Consider the following 18984-nt stretch of genomic DNA (forward strand, 5'->3'; position numbering starts at 1 on the left):
AACCCAGACTTCAAGAGACCTGCTGACCTCAGAACCCATGGTGGCAGGCTCCATAGGCGTGAGCCACCACACTGGTGGGAAGCAGTTTCAAAGATCTGAGGATAATCATATGTAAACTTCCATGGACTAAGGTTCTAGAGTGTCAGTCAACCCAGGATGGACGCGAAATTCTCAAGAATGAAATTCTGAAGAGAAAGAGAAGCTATTTGGAGGAGGAGCAGGAGCAGGAGCAGGAGCAGGAGGAGGAGGAAGGAAGCAGGTGTTTACCTGTGCACATGCCTGGGAGATTTATTGAAGACCATTTTTTAAAAAGACATTTGTACAAACTGGCAGCCAGGATGTATAAAGGACCTGCTCCATTTTGGGAGGATGTGCCAGGATTGCTGAAGCCCAGATAAAGTTGAACCTGGAAAAAACTCCCAAGGACAACAAGAGGAATTCTGGAAATCGTTTTTTTGGGGTGGAGGGGAGAGGATTCAAGAAGGGAGGAGCTGACCTTGGGGCAGATGGGACAATGCTAATGATTAATGGGATGGATTCATTGGGTGGCATGGGTGCTGTAAAATCAAAGCTCTCAATAATGTGTATTTGAAAAACAACCCCAAAGAAATGTAAGAGCTCTCTGGCTGAATAATCACTCATCTGAAGGAAGACCTCGTTGTTTTAGAGAATGGTAGATTTTCTTTCAGTGTGACCCATCTGGGCCTAAGCCTGCATCAGGAGACTTCATGTCCAGAAGAGCCATGATCTCGCTGCCTTCTGCCCTCATTTGACCACATATGCAGTCTGGTGGCCAGTCGAGGCTTTGGCAAGGACGTTCATGAATTGCAGTGGTTCTGGAGGGGATCAGGTGGGATGAGAACAACTGGCATTCCCGGGGGTTGTTTAGCCCCAGAGGAAAGTCTGAAGGGGGCCTGAGAGCCCCTTCCATGCACAGTTGTGGCCTTAGAGGGCACTGGACTCTTGGGATATGAGACCTACAGTTGGAAGGGTCATCAGAGGAAGCTTCCACATCAAGCCCCTCATTTTACAGCTGAGGAAACTGAAGCCAGGAGAAGCGACATGAGGCCCAAGATCACACAGGAAGTCAAGGGCAGAGTCAAGAGCTGAGTGCAGGTTGTAAAGGTGCAAATGTGAGTTTCACTTCAGGAGAATCTTCCTAACTATAGTATGTATCTAAGAGTCACCCAGATGGCCTTGGGGATAACCATAAGTTACAGGGTGCTTTAAGGGTTACAAAGAACTTTATGTAAGTCGTCCATTCAATCCTCACAACCTTCCTGAGAGGTAGGGACTATTGATAACCCCATTTTACAGATGAGGAAGCTGATGCAAATAGAGGTTAGGTGACTTTCCAAAGGTCACACAGCTAGTTGGTGTCTAGGGCAGGATCTGAACTCAGATCTTCCTGACTCCAGGCCAGGCCCTCTTAACCACTCTGACTCCAGCTGCCTAAGTGACTCACCTCCACTCACTGGCACCCCACTTATTGTGGGGTATCCTGTGGAGAGGAGTATTATTGAGTAAGGGGGGAACACAAGGGTCCCTCAGGTCCTTTTGGACTCAGATTTTGTGGCCCGACAAGCCCTGAATCCCCTTCCTATATAAATCCCCTGATCTCAGGATCCTGTTTGGATTCCTCACCATCGAGGGGACACCAGAAGGGTTGACCACTCTTGGGCTCTGGGCCTTGGTCTCCTCTTTGTTTGCCCTTAGGTTGGATAGTGGCTGCTTCTCTTGTGTCCTGGGGAGTATCAGCAGCTCCTCCCCATAAGGGACCTGCAGAGTTGGGCCTAGTATCTGAAATGTGACCTAGGTACTCCCCAAATTGGCTGTTCCTCTGGGTGGGAGCAATTGAAGGAAGAAGCAGGTAGCCTACTGATTTCATGTTCATTGGTTGCTTTTGAAACACCCTAGGGCACTTGCCTTGGCATCAGACTCCACACCCTTCCCCTTTGACCCAGAAATGAATGCAAATCTATGAAAGCTGGCCTGGAGTGTGGGAAGTGAACAGGTTCCTCTTATGTGGGGAGAAAAGCTGGCCCAGTTGGACTAAACTGCCTCACCTTTGCTTGATCAGATGAAAGTGTTGCCATCTGAGCCTAGGTCATGGGGGGCTTGCATGAGATTCATGGACCTTGATTTTGGGGATCATAGATTTAGAACTAGTGCAGTGGAGAGTCAGAGGACCTGAGATCAAGTCCTAACAGTCACTGACCACCTGGCTGAGAGAGGTTGGGCAAGTCATTTCTCTTGGGCCTTTGGTCTTCTCAGCCATAAAGGAAGGTACCAGGTTGATGACCTCTAAGATCCCTTCCAGTTCCAAATTCTGTGATCCTCTGATCCTTTAGGCCATCTAGTCTAATAGTTTCATTTTACAGATGAGCAAACAGGCTCAGAGATGGGGAGAAGTTCAGCCAAGAACAAGGTGAATCTATCAAGAGATGGAATTGTGAAGGGTCATGTCGAAGGCAGTTGGGTCAGCCCTGGGTCTGGGCTCATAAAAGTGGCTCATGTGGATGAGGAGGCCTCACAGGCAGAGCACTTGGCTTTATCATATAATATCACCCCTGGTATTTACTTGCATAGCTAAATTCTATTTCTCTTCTGTACCAGCTTTGCACACAGGAGATACATAATGTGCATGGAAGGGAGGCAGGAAAGGAGGGAGGAAGAAATAGGAAAAAGAAGGAAGGAGGAAGAAAGGAAGAAGGGAGAGAGACGGAAGAGAATGGGGAGGAGGGAGGGAAGGAGAGGGGAGAGAAGGAAGGGAGAAAAGAAGGAGGAAGAGAGGGAAGGAGAGAGAAATAGAAAAGGAAGGGAGGAAAAAAGGAGGGAGAAAATGAGCTGGAAATGGCAAACCACTCCAGGATCTTTGCCAAGAAAACCCCAAATGGGATCACAGAGAGTCAGACAGAACAGAAACAACTGAACAACAAAATGTATTGTGCCATTCATCACTGGGTTTTCACGAAGATCAAACAAACAGAAGGAAATACTTTGCCTCTAGAAAGTTTATTGTAATACATTTTACAGATGAGGAATATGAAGCAAACAGGATGAAACAACAACAACGTGGCAATGAAAGACAAATGACCACACTCCCTGCCCCCAAAGAGCTCACATTCTATGGAGCAGACAAGTGCTCTCATAGCAATACACACAAAATGTGGATAAAGCAAACATGAAACACACAGGGGAGTGCGGCATCAACCTACCCAAGGTCACACAGCCAGTTATCTCCAAGCACATGCAGGCACCACACAGCTACTGACCAGCTGAGGCCAGATTTGAAATCTGGAGGATGAGTCTTCCTGCCTCCAGGGTCTGAGCTCTATCCACTGCACTACCTAGCTGCCCAGGGTGGACTTTATTACCCCCTTTTGAGTGTTAGGGAAACTGAGGCCCACTTCGGACACTATCTTTTCTGTTAGATCTTCTTGCCTAGATTTATGGGAAAGAGTTCCATGAATACTTAGTGATGTAAGCATTTCTTATCTATCCTGGGGGGGGGGGGGTACCTCTGCAGGCCCCTAGGCTGTCTCAGTGTGATGCCTCCTTCCAGGGTCTGCAGAACATTAAAACCAGTTGGCTCCAAGCACATGCAGGCGCCATCTTATCCATCCCTTGGAGTCAGTTACTCTCCAGCCAGACCCAAGTCTCACCAAGACCTGGGATTTAATTTCCTTTGCAAAGATACAGATTCCCACCATTCAGGGCCAATTTCTTATCTTTGTTATATGCTCCAATCTGCTTTTGAGAAGTTTAACATGACAATCCCCACCAATGCAGAAGCCCAGCAGAGCCCATGGTACCTGCTGTATAGGAAAACTGCTCAGCTGTGCTCTCTGTTGTGAAGTCTCTCCCAGCTCTGACCTCTGGAATTCTATGTTGGAAGTTCCTTCTAAGGTCCAGCTTTGCCATTCTCCAGCCTCTGTTCTAAGACCCTGGTTCCAGCTCTCCTCTTTTCTGTTCTGAGTTACCAGGTCCCTCTGGGCTTGGACCTCATGTCCCCTGAGGTCCCTCCCAGGTCCAAATCCTAGGGTCCTCGGACTAGACTTTTCCAGTCCGGGGATTTGGAGGCAGGAGGCAGAGCGAACTTGAAAGTTAACTAGGAAGGAAGCGTCAGAAATTTCAGAAACCTCTGAAATCCTCCCTGAGACCAGATTCCAACAAGTCTTGGCCTGGGTTTTCTCTCCCGTCTTTGACCTGAACTGATCTTGGCGAAGCCAGAAATCTGTACACCATATTTGTGAGAGGCCCTAGGAAACCGATGCTGAGCTGTCAGGGTCCATGCAACATGGTTTAGAGATGAAACCTCCAAATGGCAGAGTCGGAGGAGATCTCAGAGACCCCAACAACCTCCATGGACAGAGGAGTAAACAAAAACTGAAGGGAAGTGATTTGGCCAAGGTCTTATGCCTAGCGAGCTACAAGTCCCTTGGGCCACAAGACTGGTTCTCTGATGAAAGCCAGCCTTACAACCGTGTAACTAATGGGTGACATTTGATATGTCCCTGCTCACTTGGACTGCTGGATCCTTCACATCTTTCCTAAACTCTCTCCTGTGAGGCATGGCTCAGTGCCCACTTTCAATATGTCATGGCACCCAGTTCCCCAGGCTGCCCAGGTGAGATCCTCACTCTTAGTATCTCAGGAGAGTGGATGCAGAGCACAAAGAAGAGTTAGCTAAATAGACCCCTTTATATTTTAGATGGAGAAGCTGAAGCCCAGGGATATTTGAGCTCCTTGGGAGAAGGGACTGAATATTGATTTAGTTTTGGCCTTTCTTTGTGCACCCAGTGCTTAGCTGACTGATTTTCCTCCCCCATCGCTCACCAAGGTGTTCATTCTTTCCCTAGCTCACATTGTTTCATCTTTAGGGGTAGGTATTGTAGCTATGGTTTCAAGGGTATGAAGGACTCCCAGGTAAGGAACTTCCCTTCACCAGCATAGGTTGGCACTTTATCAGAAACTTATAGTCTACAAGAATAGATTAAATCACTGAGAAGTGAAGTTACTTGCCCAGGATGACACAGCCAGGATGTGCCGGAGGCAGGACTTAAACCTGGTGTCTTTGTAGCTCCAAGGCTAGCTAGTTCTCCATGATGCCGCACTCCCCTGTGTGTTTCATATTTGTTTTATCCACATTTTGTGTGTGTTGCTATGAGAGCACTTGTCTCCTCCATAGAATGTGAGCTCATCGGGGGCAGGGAGTGTGGTCATTTGTCTTTTATTGCCTTGCTCTGTCATAACACCAACCACAAAATCAATGCTAACGAAAGCTCGTTGAATAGACAGTAGACATCCTTCATCCACTTTGTTGTTTCAGTATGGATGGTTGGGCTGATCACTATTGAATGAAAATGGATGAAGGTGATCATCGGGTTCTGGGTTCATTCAATGAGTGAAACACTTACTCATCCATGAATGGGCATGTGTGGTGAACTTTCCTTCCCATGGATGGGGCATCCATCCTTGTTTGTGGACTCTTGGGAGGATCTTGTATGTGGTGCTGCTTGAGGGAAGGTTCTGGGGCCAAGCAGACCAGACCTGTGGGCTGAGCCATCTCTTTGGGAACAGGGCAGAATCCAAGGCAAAAATAATAAGGTCCAAATTCCCAGAAGCTGAGTTAAACCCCAGGAGGGCAGATCAGGATTGGGCAGTGAGAGAAGACAAAAGGGGTCCAGACATGTTGTGATCTTGGGTCAGTCCTGCTGAGGCTTCTTCAGGCCTGAAGTCACCTTTGGATGGACCCAGGAAGCTCTCATGGTTCTAGGTCTGTAAGGTGGCTTGACCTGGCTTTCCCAGATGGGCTGTTGGGCAGGTTAACTCTGTTCTAGTAACAGCCTGTGTGGGGCACATCAACCTAGTGCCTTGAGAATATATGCCCAGGTCCTCTGTTGGTGGAGCCAGATCAGGTCAAACCACATCTCCAAGATGTAAATGCCTTAGAGTGCTGAGTGCGAGGAGGACCTCTGATCCACCTTCATCTCCTTTCCCCCACCTCCTGTGCCACGCTGGGCATCACACAGAGGAGGACACTGCCATTGGCTAGCTTGGGAGAGCTTCAGAGCTTTCATTCATAAAACAAAGCAAAGGGCCATTCTCTGGGAGGAATGAAATGCTGGAGGCTGCTCTGGTTCAAGGGTGCTCAAACTTTTGGTCTCAAGACCCTTTATATTCTTCACATGTATTGAAAACTCCCCCAAGAGTTTATATGTAATAGAACCATCTATATTTATCACATCTTAGTATTATTATGGAGATAATTTTGACCTCATAGATCCCCTGAAAGGATCTCAGGGACCCACAAGAGTCTGGGCCAAACTTTGGGAGCCGCTACTCTAGACTTAGAATCCTTGGGGATGAAGACTGGCCAGGGTTCTGAGCAGCTGCAACCCAGGACTGGGCCTGCCATGAGCAAGTAGGACAGCCTTGGGCAGAACAACTTTTCTGGGACTCAGTTTTCCCATTGGTAAAGCAATGCCACCAGAAGTGAAGATTTCTAGGACCAGTTCTGATGTTCTGGGATTCTGTGGTTTGAAGAAGGAACTTGATGACTGCCTGATCCTTCTCTGAGAATTTTCTTGAGGATTAAAGGACAATAATGGTGCAGGAAACACTTCCCCCCCCCCCATAAAGTAGCCTTGCTGGGCTTGACCCCAAGGTCAGAACCCAGATGGGGTGAGAAAGAGGTGAGCAATGCCTAGTCCTAAATGCATGATGGTGACTGTTCTGGGTACTGGGGATACACAGGCAAAAGTAAAAAATAATTCTTCCTTCCAAGGAGCTAAAACTCCCCTTCGTTATTCTAGTGCTGCTGAATCATCTGCCCTGAGGATGCCAAGGGAGGAGCCCTGAGAATGCTGGAGAAGGAGACATGAGTCTTCTTGAACTACAGATCCCCTTTGCCTTCCCTCCCCACATCCCACTTTTCCTCTCAGACCTGACTGTCTCTTGTTTTTGTCACACCAGTCTCAAGGATCCATCCCTGCTTAGGACTCCTAGATCCCCTCCCAGGTGTCCCTGTCCCCAAGCCCCGAATGACAGGATGCCAAGTGACATCTCCAACAGAGTTGCTCCCCTTTGCTGTTTAAATCTTTATAGACTGAGAGATATAGAGAAGGTCAGAGCTGGGTGGGACCAGGAAATGCAGAACCATCCAGAATGAAGAATGATACTCTGGGAGATTTAGGTATAAAACTGGGGCCATGGACCCTGCTGGGGTTCGGTGGGAAATGTTTCAAGCAAAGGGCATAGAAAAGCTGACATATAGACTGCCTGAGAACTGTGTGTCTGCAGGGAACTATAATCTCAAGCCTCCTGAAAGCAGACTGGAACATGTCATGAAGATAAGCTCTTGGCTGCCATATTGGCCTAAATCTATTATCTCTGCCAAGGAATTTAACCCCTGACCCTGGTGAGGAGAGCTGTCTCTGGCTGAGCTAAGGGCTAACTGAGACAAAGGAGAGGAGGCAGAGGAAAGGCTAAGGGGTGCCCGCCTGTGCTAGAGGCCATCCCTCTGTAATGTCCTGGAGGTCCCTGAAAGGAACCCTGAAAGGGTAGACCAAGTTCAACCGGACCTGAAACATGAAAAACCCCTTTCCTTCAGAGAGTCAACCAAACTGACCAAGGCTGAAGTGTCCATGGGCAGTGCTGCCAGAACTGCAACTATGGGAGGGGAGGAAGCAGCCACCTACCACCACCTATGGCCACCTATGGCCACATGTTCATGAAACACATATGTTGGCAAAGAACTTTTCATGCAACATTTCATTAATCATCACAATGACCCAGGCAAATAAGCTCTCCAGTTAACAGAGGGGTTCTGTACAAGATGGAGGGACTTTCAAGATCATCTAGCTCATGGTTCTTAGCCTGGCAGGGTCAAAGACTTAAAAAAAACCTAAATATTTTGACAAATGTAGGCCAGCTTAATTAGTTCCCTTTGCAGGCCTATGTATTTTATTTTATGTTTGTAGACACCCTTCTGGCTGCACCAGCTTGACTGCTGAAGGGATCCATGACCCCCCAACTCCTCTAAAAATGGGGGTTAATCCATGAACTCCTGCGTTAATGTAACACTCATCTTGCAGAGTGGAAACTGAGCCTACAAGAAGCAACCAGCCTTCTTCTTCTGCTTCTCCTCCTCCTTCTCTACCTTCTCTTGTTCTTGGTTCTCCTTTTTCTCTTTGTTAGGAGTTTGGAAGTCCATATGACGTTGTGACTGTGTCCTGGCCCAGTGACTCATGGCCCAGTATCTGGGTATACTCAGTGAAGCATAAGAGAAATCCTCCATTATGGTCTCTCATGGTAATGACTGCCTGCTTCATTCATGTGTGATTATTGTTAATTGCAGAGAAGTCAGTTTTGATGGATTGGAATGATCACGACTAAGACTTCCCCTATAGTCCCTCGTAGATGGTCCCTATTGCAGTTCCTTTTTTTCCTGAGCTAAACTTTGCATTCATTTTTCAGGTTTCTGCTTTGCAGACATATTACGGTCAGAGTTTAAAATATTTCATGAGTCCTGGACTCCAATAGGTTTTACTGCTAAGGTTAGCGTTCTCTAACTCTAACTCTAACTCTTATCATATCCAAGAGCTGGTGAAGTCTGATGGTTTGCCTTTATCTACAGCTTCCTAACATGAAAGGATCTCAAAAAATAGAATAGCATTGCTGGAACTTTCCCTAGAACCTAAACCCTAGAATGTGTTAGCTGGGAAGGGCCTAGAACATCATTTGGTCCAACCTCTTTTGTTTATGGCATTATATGGAAAGGCAGAGGGAAGGCTGCTGGCCACACTGGGAGGGACATCCTCAGCCTTCTTGGCCAGACTCTCCTTGCTCTTATCTTTCTCTTTTCTCCTACAGGGAATGCCTGGCACTGAAGCCTGGCTGGCAAGTCTCTTTGCTTAGGCAACTCCAACTGAAAACATGTGCAAGCGTGGTTTTCTTTTCCTCTGAACTGCATGGTCCACTAAGCTCACATCTCCTGCTACATCAGGCGGAAGAGGGAGAGAGTTCAGAAAACGCAGACAGTTTGTTTTTTCTAGGAGGGAATGAAGACCAGACACAAAAGAAAACACCAATCAATAAAGCTGCCTGGTCTGACTGAGCCTCCTGCCCCTGAACCCCATCCTTAGCTTTCACTGAAGGCTGACATCCTGTTCATGGCTGGTAGGAAAAAAAGCATCAATTTAGAAGGACAGCTAGGTGATTCAGTGGAGTGAGTGCTGGGCTTGCAGTTAGGAAGATGTGAGTTCAAATCCAGCCTCATGGTCTAATTAGGTGTGTGACCCTGGGCAAGTCACTTAACCCTGTTTTCCTCAGTTTCTTCATCTGTAGAATGAGCTGGAGAAGGAAATGGCAAACTTCTCTGGCAAATTTCCCAAATGGGGTCATGATGGGCTGGACGTAATGGACCAAAGAACCTCAAAAGAACACTGGGGCAATTGGGGCAGGGGGGATGATCCCCAGGGTGTTTCTCAGGCCCCAGTGTAGAACACAGTGGCCTTCTTTCTTAGAGAGTCAAAGGATTGAGAAGGTGAAAAGAGCCGTTCGGATCTCTTCCTCTAACACTCTGCCATTTTGAATCTTCCCAAGGACACACAACTTCCCAATGAACACAGAACTAAGATTCCTGGTCATGTCTTCTGACTTCAATCAGGAGCCTCCATAAAGCCCCCTTTCAAAGGGAGGTTTAAATCCTGCCTTTGTGTGGCCAGAGACAGTCCAAGCTGTAGGATCCTCATTGGTAAGATGGGAATGATCATCTGCAACTTTGATAGCTCAAAACAGCTGTATTGCCGATGTCATGGGGTTGATGTGAGTAAGGCTTGTTGAAAACCTTAAAATGCTCAATCAGTGTTTGCTATTTTTATCCCTTGATTCATCCTCTCTCTTCTCTACCCACAAGACTCCACTCTTTGCCCACCAGCTGAAAGCACTCTCTCTCTCTTAGGTGTCTGATTCCTCCGTGCTCAAAGCCTGGCCAGATGGCTACCCAGTTAACTTGAAGTTTACTGGCTAGATGACTTCCTTCCTTCCTTCCTTCCTTCCTTCCTTCCTTCCTTCCTTCCTTCCTTCCTTCCTTCCTTCCTTCCTTCCTTCCATAAATCCCTGCCCAAGCTCCACTTGATGGCTGTTCTCTGGACCCTCCTGGCTTAGAGTGATTATCAATAGTAACTGTTTCTCTTTGCCTTCCAGCTTGATTTAGTTATTTTTCTTTGGCTCATTAAAGGGGCCATTCCTTGACTACTTTTTAAAGAGGCCTATTCACTCACTGAATGGGTGCCACCCTCTCTAACTGAGTACCTGAAAAGGCCTTAGCCTAAAAAGCCAAGGTCTCCCAGTGCATCCTGGGCCATCTCCAGGCATCCTGAGGAATATCTGGTCACTGAATTCAGATGGCCCTGGAGGAGAAGTGAGGCTGGTGACCTGAACAGCCCTCCCTCACTCAAAATGAAGTCAAGTGCAAGTCATGTCATTATTTCTCTGATGGCATGGTCTTTGGCAACAAAGGATGAACACACAGCAATGAGGATCAAATGGGATAATATTTGTGAAGTGCTTAGCACAGTGCTTAGCACATAGTAGGCACTATACAAATGTTAGCTATTATTATTATTATAGAATATCGGAGCTCCTTGAGAGAAGAGTCTGTGTCTGATGTATTTTTATGTCCCTCGTGTAGGGACTGGAGCTCTTAACATAGTAGGCGCTATATAAACGTCAGCTATCATCATCATCGTCGTCGTCATCGTCATCATCATCGTTATATTGAAGTAGATCAGAACTACTGGAGAACTGTCTGCGTCCAATTTACTTTTATACCCCCCAGTGCAGCGACTAGAACCCTGCCCAGACGAAGCACTCTATGTGTGTTTATTTAATGGTGTATAGATGAACTGAGAGTAACAGAAGGTCCCTGCTGATGTCTGGCCAGCTCAGTGGGGAAGCACATGAAGTAAGGAAGGTCCTGGGATGATGGCAGGCTGCATTTTGGACGAGAGGAGGACTTCCAGGAGGATATGGAGCTGAGCCCTGGAAGGCTGGCTGAAGTCTTGTCTAGATAGAGGGCTACAGAGCTGGGGAGAGCTGAGCACTCATGGCAGGGGGAATCAGATTGTGGTGGGGACTCATTTTCTCCAGAGAAAGTCACCCATGAGGAGAGTACAAGGATCTCTCATTTATCTGGAGCTGAGCTACAAGGAGAGGCAGAGAGGGGACATCTACTGCAGGAGTGTCAGCATCTGTTTGTTTCTGGCTACTTTAAGAAGAGCAGGGACGTGTTACCCTCTGACTCTAGGCAGCTGAGCTGGTGCATGAGAATGCAGAGCATAGCAGCTGGAATATGGGACCAAGGGTCAGGAAGACTTGTGTGAATAAAGATAGCTAATATTTATGAAGCACCTACTACGTCCCAAGCACTTTACCATGATTTTCTCATTTGATTCTCACAACAACCCTGGTAGATAGGTGCTACTTTAATCCCCACTCTGTAGATGAGGAGCCTGAGGCAGATGGTAGTTAAGTGACTTGCCCAGGGTCACAAACAGCAAGTAAGTGTCTGAGGCAGGAGTGTCTGACTCCAGGTCCAGTGCTCTATCTACTGCACCACCCAGCTGCCTCTCCAGCTTCAGACATGTAATAGCTATATCTAGTCACTTAACTGTTCCATGTCTCAATTTCCTCATCTATAAAATCTTAGCATTGTACCTTGGGAAATAAAAAAGGTGGTATTTTGTCCCAATTTTTAAAGAAGAGAAGGGAATGAGATCTGGAAACTGGTGAACGTAACTTTGATTCTGGTAAAACTCCCGCTTGTTAATTTGATTTGAGTTCTTTTGCTTTGAAATTACCTCAGTATCTATATCTCCCTTTCCCTGCCTAGGGAGCCATCACTGCAACACTGAATAAAAAAAAGAAAGAAAAAAGAAGTAGTTTGGCAAAATGACAAACACACCAACGGAATCTTTTGTCTGAAAAAGAGGAAGATTGAGGTTGGGAGTCAGGGAAGCTAACAAAAGTGGCAAAAAGAGGGATGGGAATGGACTTCCTTGGGAGCTCTCCTTGTCAGGGGAGACATGGAAGTGGAGTCTAGTGGCCTTGGAGGTCCCTTGTCACTCTGAGACTTGGTGAAAAACCGATGCTTCTATCATGAGAGAGGCGGCATGGGTCAGTGGACAGAGTGGGAGACCCTGCCTTCCTAACCTGGCTTGTTTCTTTGTATCTGGGTCAACTTGGGCAAATCATTTCACTCCTCAGGGATTTCATTTCCTGATCTGTCCAATGTGGACATTATAAAAGATAAGCTCTGAGACTGACCTTTGAATTTCTGTCTCTTTGTCTCTATCCATCCATCAATTTTTATCTCTATCCATCTGTCTATACTTATATCTATACTGTGTATCTTTCTCTCCATCTATATCTATGTTTTAACAAGGAGAGTGTGTATGTCTGCATAAAAATGCCAAGGTCTCCTACTGCATCTTGGGCCATCTCCAGTTGTCATGATCCATCATATCTGGCCATTGAACCCAGATGGCTGTGGAGGAGAAAATGAGACTGGTAACCTTGCACAGCCCTTCCTCACTCAACTCACAGTTAATTGTAAGTCATGTCATCACCTCCCTGTTGTCATGGTCCTCTTCAAGAACAAAGGACAAACCATATAAATACAACCACAGAAGATGGATTGGAGTGGAGAGATACTTGAGACAGGAAGACCCTTCCCCCCACAGGCTATTGTAATATTCCAGGCATGAGGGGATGAGAGCCTGTACCAGAGTGGCAGCAGTGTCAGAGGAGGAAAGGGAGAGTATTTGAGAGATGGTGCAAAGATGAAATGGACAGGGCTTGACAACAGAGTAGATATGGGCAAGGGGTGTGCAAGACCAAAGAAACTTGCTTGATTCAGCAAGGCGATGGAGAAGGAAAAGCCGAAAGGCAGCTGAGAAGTAACTACTCTTTCACTGGCTATGTCAGTGTGGGGGTGAACTTATTTGGGCAGAGAGGGGTGCTCATGCTCTTTTTCCTCTTCCTTTTCCATCAGTTGCTCTACTTGGTTTTGACTCCATGAACATTATGCCCCAATGCTGGGTACGCTCTGGCAGCCTCCCCCAGGGAACTTTTTAGCTTCCTCTTGTGTGTTATTTTCCCCTACTTGGCCTCCCCCCATCTTAGCACAGTGCCTAATACACTGTAGGCTGTTAATAAAGGTTTATTAACTACTTACTAATAAATGTCTTAAATTTGAGGTTTTATAGTAGAGAGAGATGTAGGGAAACGATCGTATCCTCAGGTGCTCAATAGAAATGTTCGGACTGCTGTTTTTACTATACCTTCTTAGCAAACGTTCCTTTGTAAAAGGTGATTGGTGTTATCTGGTTAAATTTGGAGCTAGCTATTGACAACTGATATAAAGGGAAATGTACCATATTGGGGACCTCCAGTCCCCATTGGCAAGCATTGGCAGCATTGGCAAAACACTGGAGCATTGGCAAAACTCCACGACATCTCAGTGATACCCCGAGTCTTGAGATGTGGAAAGATGCAGACAGAAGTGTACTAGAGACCCCTCTCATAAATACAAGTAAGAGTTGGGATAAGGACCCCCAGAGTACATAGCCTACATATCCACATAGAATCCAGGGGATAGCACCTGACTCCTGGGAATCTTTTCTGGCCCTGAGTTCCCTCGACACTGAGAGGATTGGTTATTAACAACCAATGACTTGGGGAGATGCAGTTACCCTCTTCTTCTAAAATCCTGATTCTAAAAAAAAACTTCAGTCTTTGGAAGGACATTATTGATAATGAGATTGGACTGAGACCTCACTCATGTGGGGAAGCCGTTGTGTTCTGTCCAGGCTTGGGCGGGGGCGGGGGGGGGGGAGTAATTTTTTTGACTAGATTGCCCAAGGCTATGGGTAACTTCAGAAGAAAATGTTATAATCAAATTTCATTGTAATATTCATTCTCATTAATTGCCAACCAGTCAACGTGATTATGACCTTCAGGGAGCATCCCTTTTCCAGTGGACATATAATCTGTGAGCCCGCCGCCATGGTTGACTTTGGTCTGAAACAGACAGCCAAATGACCATCCTTTTATTAACAAACGTTGTCATTATTAGCGAAATGATTGAAGTACCCAGAAATTACCTCTCTTGAACCTTTTAAAATGACACAACACATATACTTTGAAAAACTCTTAGCATTTCTGGGGTAGAGTTGATCAAGTAACTGAAATCCCAGACTGGCACAGGAGATGGATTCTGAGAAGTCATTTCACATTTGAGTGGGAACAGAGGAGTGACCTCGGGAAAACATCAGAGGCAGCCCAGAAAGTGACTCAGTGAAGAATGTTTCCTGCAGTGTGCAAGGATATATTTTCCCCTGAAGACTCCCAGCCTGTTCCCCAATTTAGAACAAAACAAAATCCTCAAGAACGTGAGCTGTCTGGTAGAAAAGCCTACAATACCAGCACTTTCCCCGAAGTTAAATGTCCATGTTATTTCAGAAGTGAAGAGTGAGGATGTTTTCTTGATTCTTTAAGGAATCAGAAGCTTCCAAAGCTTCTGGTTTACACGGGGCGATCACAGATTCTTCCTTCCTTCTCTCCATACTCTTTCCTTAGTGAGTCTCCTTATTGGAGGTTTAGAGCAACCCCTTTTCCAAAGTACTTTTGTGACTCCAGAGATGATTCTGGCTTTGATACTTCCCCATACCCATGATGTCCTCCACGTGGCCATCCTCTCCCTTGGTGCAGATTGCTATCCACCCAAATGTCCTCATCCTCTTCCACATCGACTTTGCCAAATTTTCACATCAAAGATCCTTTTCTTGTCCTGCCCCACTCTACCTTGTATCATACTTTTCTATGAGTAGGTCATTGCTTTCCTCTTTTCCACCCAGTAAACCAAGAGTTCAAGGACAAACTCATTAGAAAACAAAATAAAACAACAAAAACCTCACCTTTCTTTTGAATGCCCAGAAAAGTGACTTCCACATAGTAGATACATAGGGAGCAGGTCTTCGTAGAGGTAGCTCCAGAGCCCTTGGGTATTTTATTTCTCCGCTTTGACTGTCATTACTAGGGACTTTTCTGCTATGACTTTAGGGACAACTTGGGTGGTCATGGGAAAGATGGAAGAACTGTCCCCAAGGCAAAGTTAGAGTAGCTGAGAGAGATTAGGATGATTACAAATAGGGGTCAGAGATTTAGATATGATTTAACAAGGTCAGCGTCAGAGCTAGGATTTGAACCCAGATTCTCCTAGATCCAAGTCTAGCGTCTTATTCCTACGCCATGCTGGATCTCGAAGGGGAATGGTTGCGTGGAGCTAGATGTCAGTTGTCAGTCATGTCTCCTCTGGCTTTGGCTAATGTGCATTGGGGGAATGCCTCTCCTCAAAGCATACAGTATACAGTGGTCACTTTCTGAGCTTTAAAGCAATATGTCAAATCAGTGTTTGCTATTGTTACCGTTTCCCTGTTACATTCAATGAAATTTAAGCAGAAAGGACCCTGGGGCATTGCTTTTCCGTGCTTGATGCCATTTGGACCATTGATCAAACGTGACTGCCTCTTGGGACTGGATAAGCATGTTGGGATGCCCTCTCCCCTTCCATAGGGTCACTGAAAGCACCTTGAGGACAATGAGGCCCAGGACCAGGCAGGACTGTGAGAGTGGTGTACACTCATCCTTGCCCAACATGCCTTGTTTTACTCGGTGTCTATGATTGGCAGCCTCCCACTGCAAGTACTTTGGAGGCAGGGGAGGGTGGTCAGGGGAGGGCAGAGACTTCCCTATGGCGGACATCCATTCCCCTTGTTATTCTTTTTTTAAAACTTGGATTTTTTTAAAATTACTGAAACAAATATACAATAAGAAAAGAAAAAGAAATGTATTATAAACTTAAATTTTGAAATTTAGGTACACAGTAAGAAAAGAAATATTATAAACTTCAAGATTGAAAGTTAAGTACATAATAAGAAAAGGAAAAAATGTCATGGGCACAGCAGAACATGAGAGAGGATTCCAAATATCTACCGATGAATTTCCGTTTCAAGAAAGCCTGTGTGACAAAAGCTGTACGCGGTATTCATAGCTGTCTTTTTTTTGCTTCCTTATACGTCTTCATTTGTTCTTAGCTGTGCACTTTTGACTTTGATCTTTTCTCCTCCTCCTTCCTCCCTCCCCTGAGAAGGCTGCAAGTGTGAGTGTATTTATATATATTTATAGATATATACACGCATATACATACATGCATGTATACATGTGTACTTCTATAGACATATACTTTCCCTCCACATGTTATTCTTAAAGGTCTATGAGTCAGTCTTATATCTAAGTCATTAGGAATAACAATTTTGTCTGTGATGAGGTTCCGGTTCTGGTACAATTTATTTACTGGATCCTCAAGGATAGAGTCAGGTTTGCATTTGTAGTGCAATAATCTGTAGTCTGTGAGTTTCTGATGTACAATTCTGATCATCTGATGACATCTTCCTGGGATTAAGTAGGAGTTGAATTTTTAGAATGTGCTTTGATATGTTGTACAATAAAAAAAACACATTTCATTGAATAATCTTCACTGACAGGAAGTTTGGGGACTTGAAGGATAAACTTGCTACAATTTCTACTGTCCATTATTTGGTCGTGAATTACTATCATAAATTCCATTTTTGTAAACAAATCCACATGACTCAGGAAAGTCTTAAGCACATCTTTGTTTACATATTATTGGTTGAATTCATGTGGATGTAACCAATGAATGGTTTTTTGATTCCATTCTAAGATCTTCGCCATTTTATTGCTATATCAAGAAATCAGTTCATATTGGCTGCATTCAGTTAGTGCAATGAGATGGACCATTTTTAGCCTTTACTCTTGCTCTTTGAAGGGACACCTCTCTATTCCAGAAGTATTTCTGAACATTTTAACCTGCTTATAATGTGTTCTGAGAGTATTTGTCAGGCTTCTCCCTTTCTGATGCCAAGTATTAATCTTTCTGTAGCTGCCTTGGGGCAAATGGGTCAAACATTTCATTCATACTGTACAGTGCCTTGCATTCTTTATAAAATGATTGCCCTCCATTTTACTATTTCAAAAGTGCACATTAATACTGAAATTGTAAAGGTGTTCATCACTTTTAATAGACTGTTCTCACCCAGCTCTGGCCTCAGAATTTTGTCAGTGTGGAATCTTGACATATCTAGCCATAGTTCCTTCTGGATAGCTTTACGGTCAATGTGTCTTGCCTAGAGAAGACCAAAGCATTTGGAAATATCACTTTGGTTGGTTGGTTCTATGTCATTCCCAGATTAAAGTTCAAGTCTTTCCTTCTCTAGAGTTCCTTGACCCACATTAATAATTTTATACTTACTGATTCAATATTATAGTTTGAAATCACTGGGGAAAGATTCTGTGAGCTGAAAAAGTTGTCAGTGTTCTTTGTGCATTTTTGTAGAGTCATTTAGCTTGATGTTAATTGTCAAGGCTTAAGAAAGTGTAAATAATGAAGATTAAACCTAAATATGGATGTTTCCATTTTTATTTTTTATCCCCAGAGAGCCCAGTTGTTAAACATATACGGTGCACCCCAGGACTGCTCTGTAAATACTGCTTGAGCTCAGCAGGAACTGAGGTTCAGGGAATGAAGGCTAGACCAGAGCAGAGGGCTGGTGAGACAGGAGGCTAATGATGTGGATGCTTAGGATGATAACTGGCATTATACAATACTCTAAGATTTGCAAAATGCCTTACATCCATTGTCTCATTTGACCCTCGCAACGCACCTGCCTGGAAGGCTTACTAAATTCCCTTGAGGAGAGATGATCATGGAGTTAGTGCCAGGCAGAACCATAATGAGCTTAAAACACTTCCTGGAAAAAAAAGTCACATAATTGTGCTTGGCACTATTGTATTGGTGGTATTTTTTTAAAATAGCAAACAGTTATTCGTGTGTTCTCACTATGTGTAGGTCTATTCTCTTCTATTCTTTTCCATTTCTTTCTTTCTTATAAATGTGCAGTACATGAATAATCCATGAGTACAGAACTGAGTCAAAGGTTTGGGAGTAATGCAGGCAGTGGTTATCACAGGGCAAGCGAGGAAGGAGAAATAAGATGAATCCATGAGACAAGGGAAAGGAAGCTGAGTGTGGAGGTCAAGGTGTTCTGAGGGGATTAGAGGGAGGAGAATGAATAGATGGACCACAGGACCAGACCTGGCAAGATCACCTTGGTTCTATCAGTACCAAATGGCTCAAACCTTTATCCTCAGAGGTCTTTGGTTTAAGGCAATTGCTTTCTCATGGGATGTGGAACCAGAAATGAACCAGGTGCATTAGCCAAAGGTAAATGCCCAGTCTTGAGCACGTTGTTTGTAACTCCACTTTTGTTTTCTTGGCAAAGTACTGGAGTGGTTCACCAGTTCATATTACAGATGAGGAAACTGAGGCAAGCAGAGTTAAGTGACTTGCCCAGGGTCACACAGCTAGTCTTTTGAGCTCACATCTTCCTGACTCCAGGTCTAGTGCTCTACGCACTATGGCACCACCTAGCTGAGCCTATACCATTACCAATGCCTTGATTTCCTATTTCCAGAGATTTCCATTGACATTGGACCACAAACGAGACCAGTAGGGGGCTGCAGAGTGAACAAAACCATGGGCCTGAAGTCAAGATTTAAGTTCAGATGCTTGGTAGCTTTGTGACTATGGGCAAGTCACTTAACCTGTTTGCCTCAGTTTCATCACCTTTAAAATGGGGTTGTTGTGAGCATGAAGGGTGATATTGTTTGTAAAGTACTTAGCCCAGAGATGCTTATTCCCCACCTCCTATCCTCACCCAAGTGTCTCTCTAGACTTCCCGTTAATGCTTCCCTCTAACATTAAAGTTCCAGCTCTCAAAGGCTCGATGGTTTATTCACACAATTGAGCTGACTGCTAGCAGCTAAAGGCTCTGAGCT

This window comes from Notamacropus eugenii, chromosome 1 (assembly GCF_028372415.1).
Source record: "Notamacropus eugenii isolate mMacEug1 chromosome 1, mMacEug1.pri_v2, whole genome shotgun sequence".
In the NCBI taxonomy this organism is placed as follows: domain Eukaryota; kingdom Metazoa; phylum Chordata; class Mammalia; order Diprotodontia; family Macropodidae; genus Notamacropus; species Notamacropus eugenii.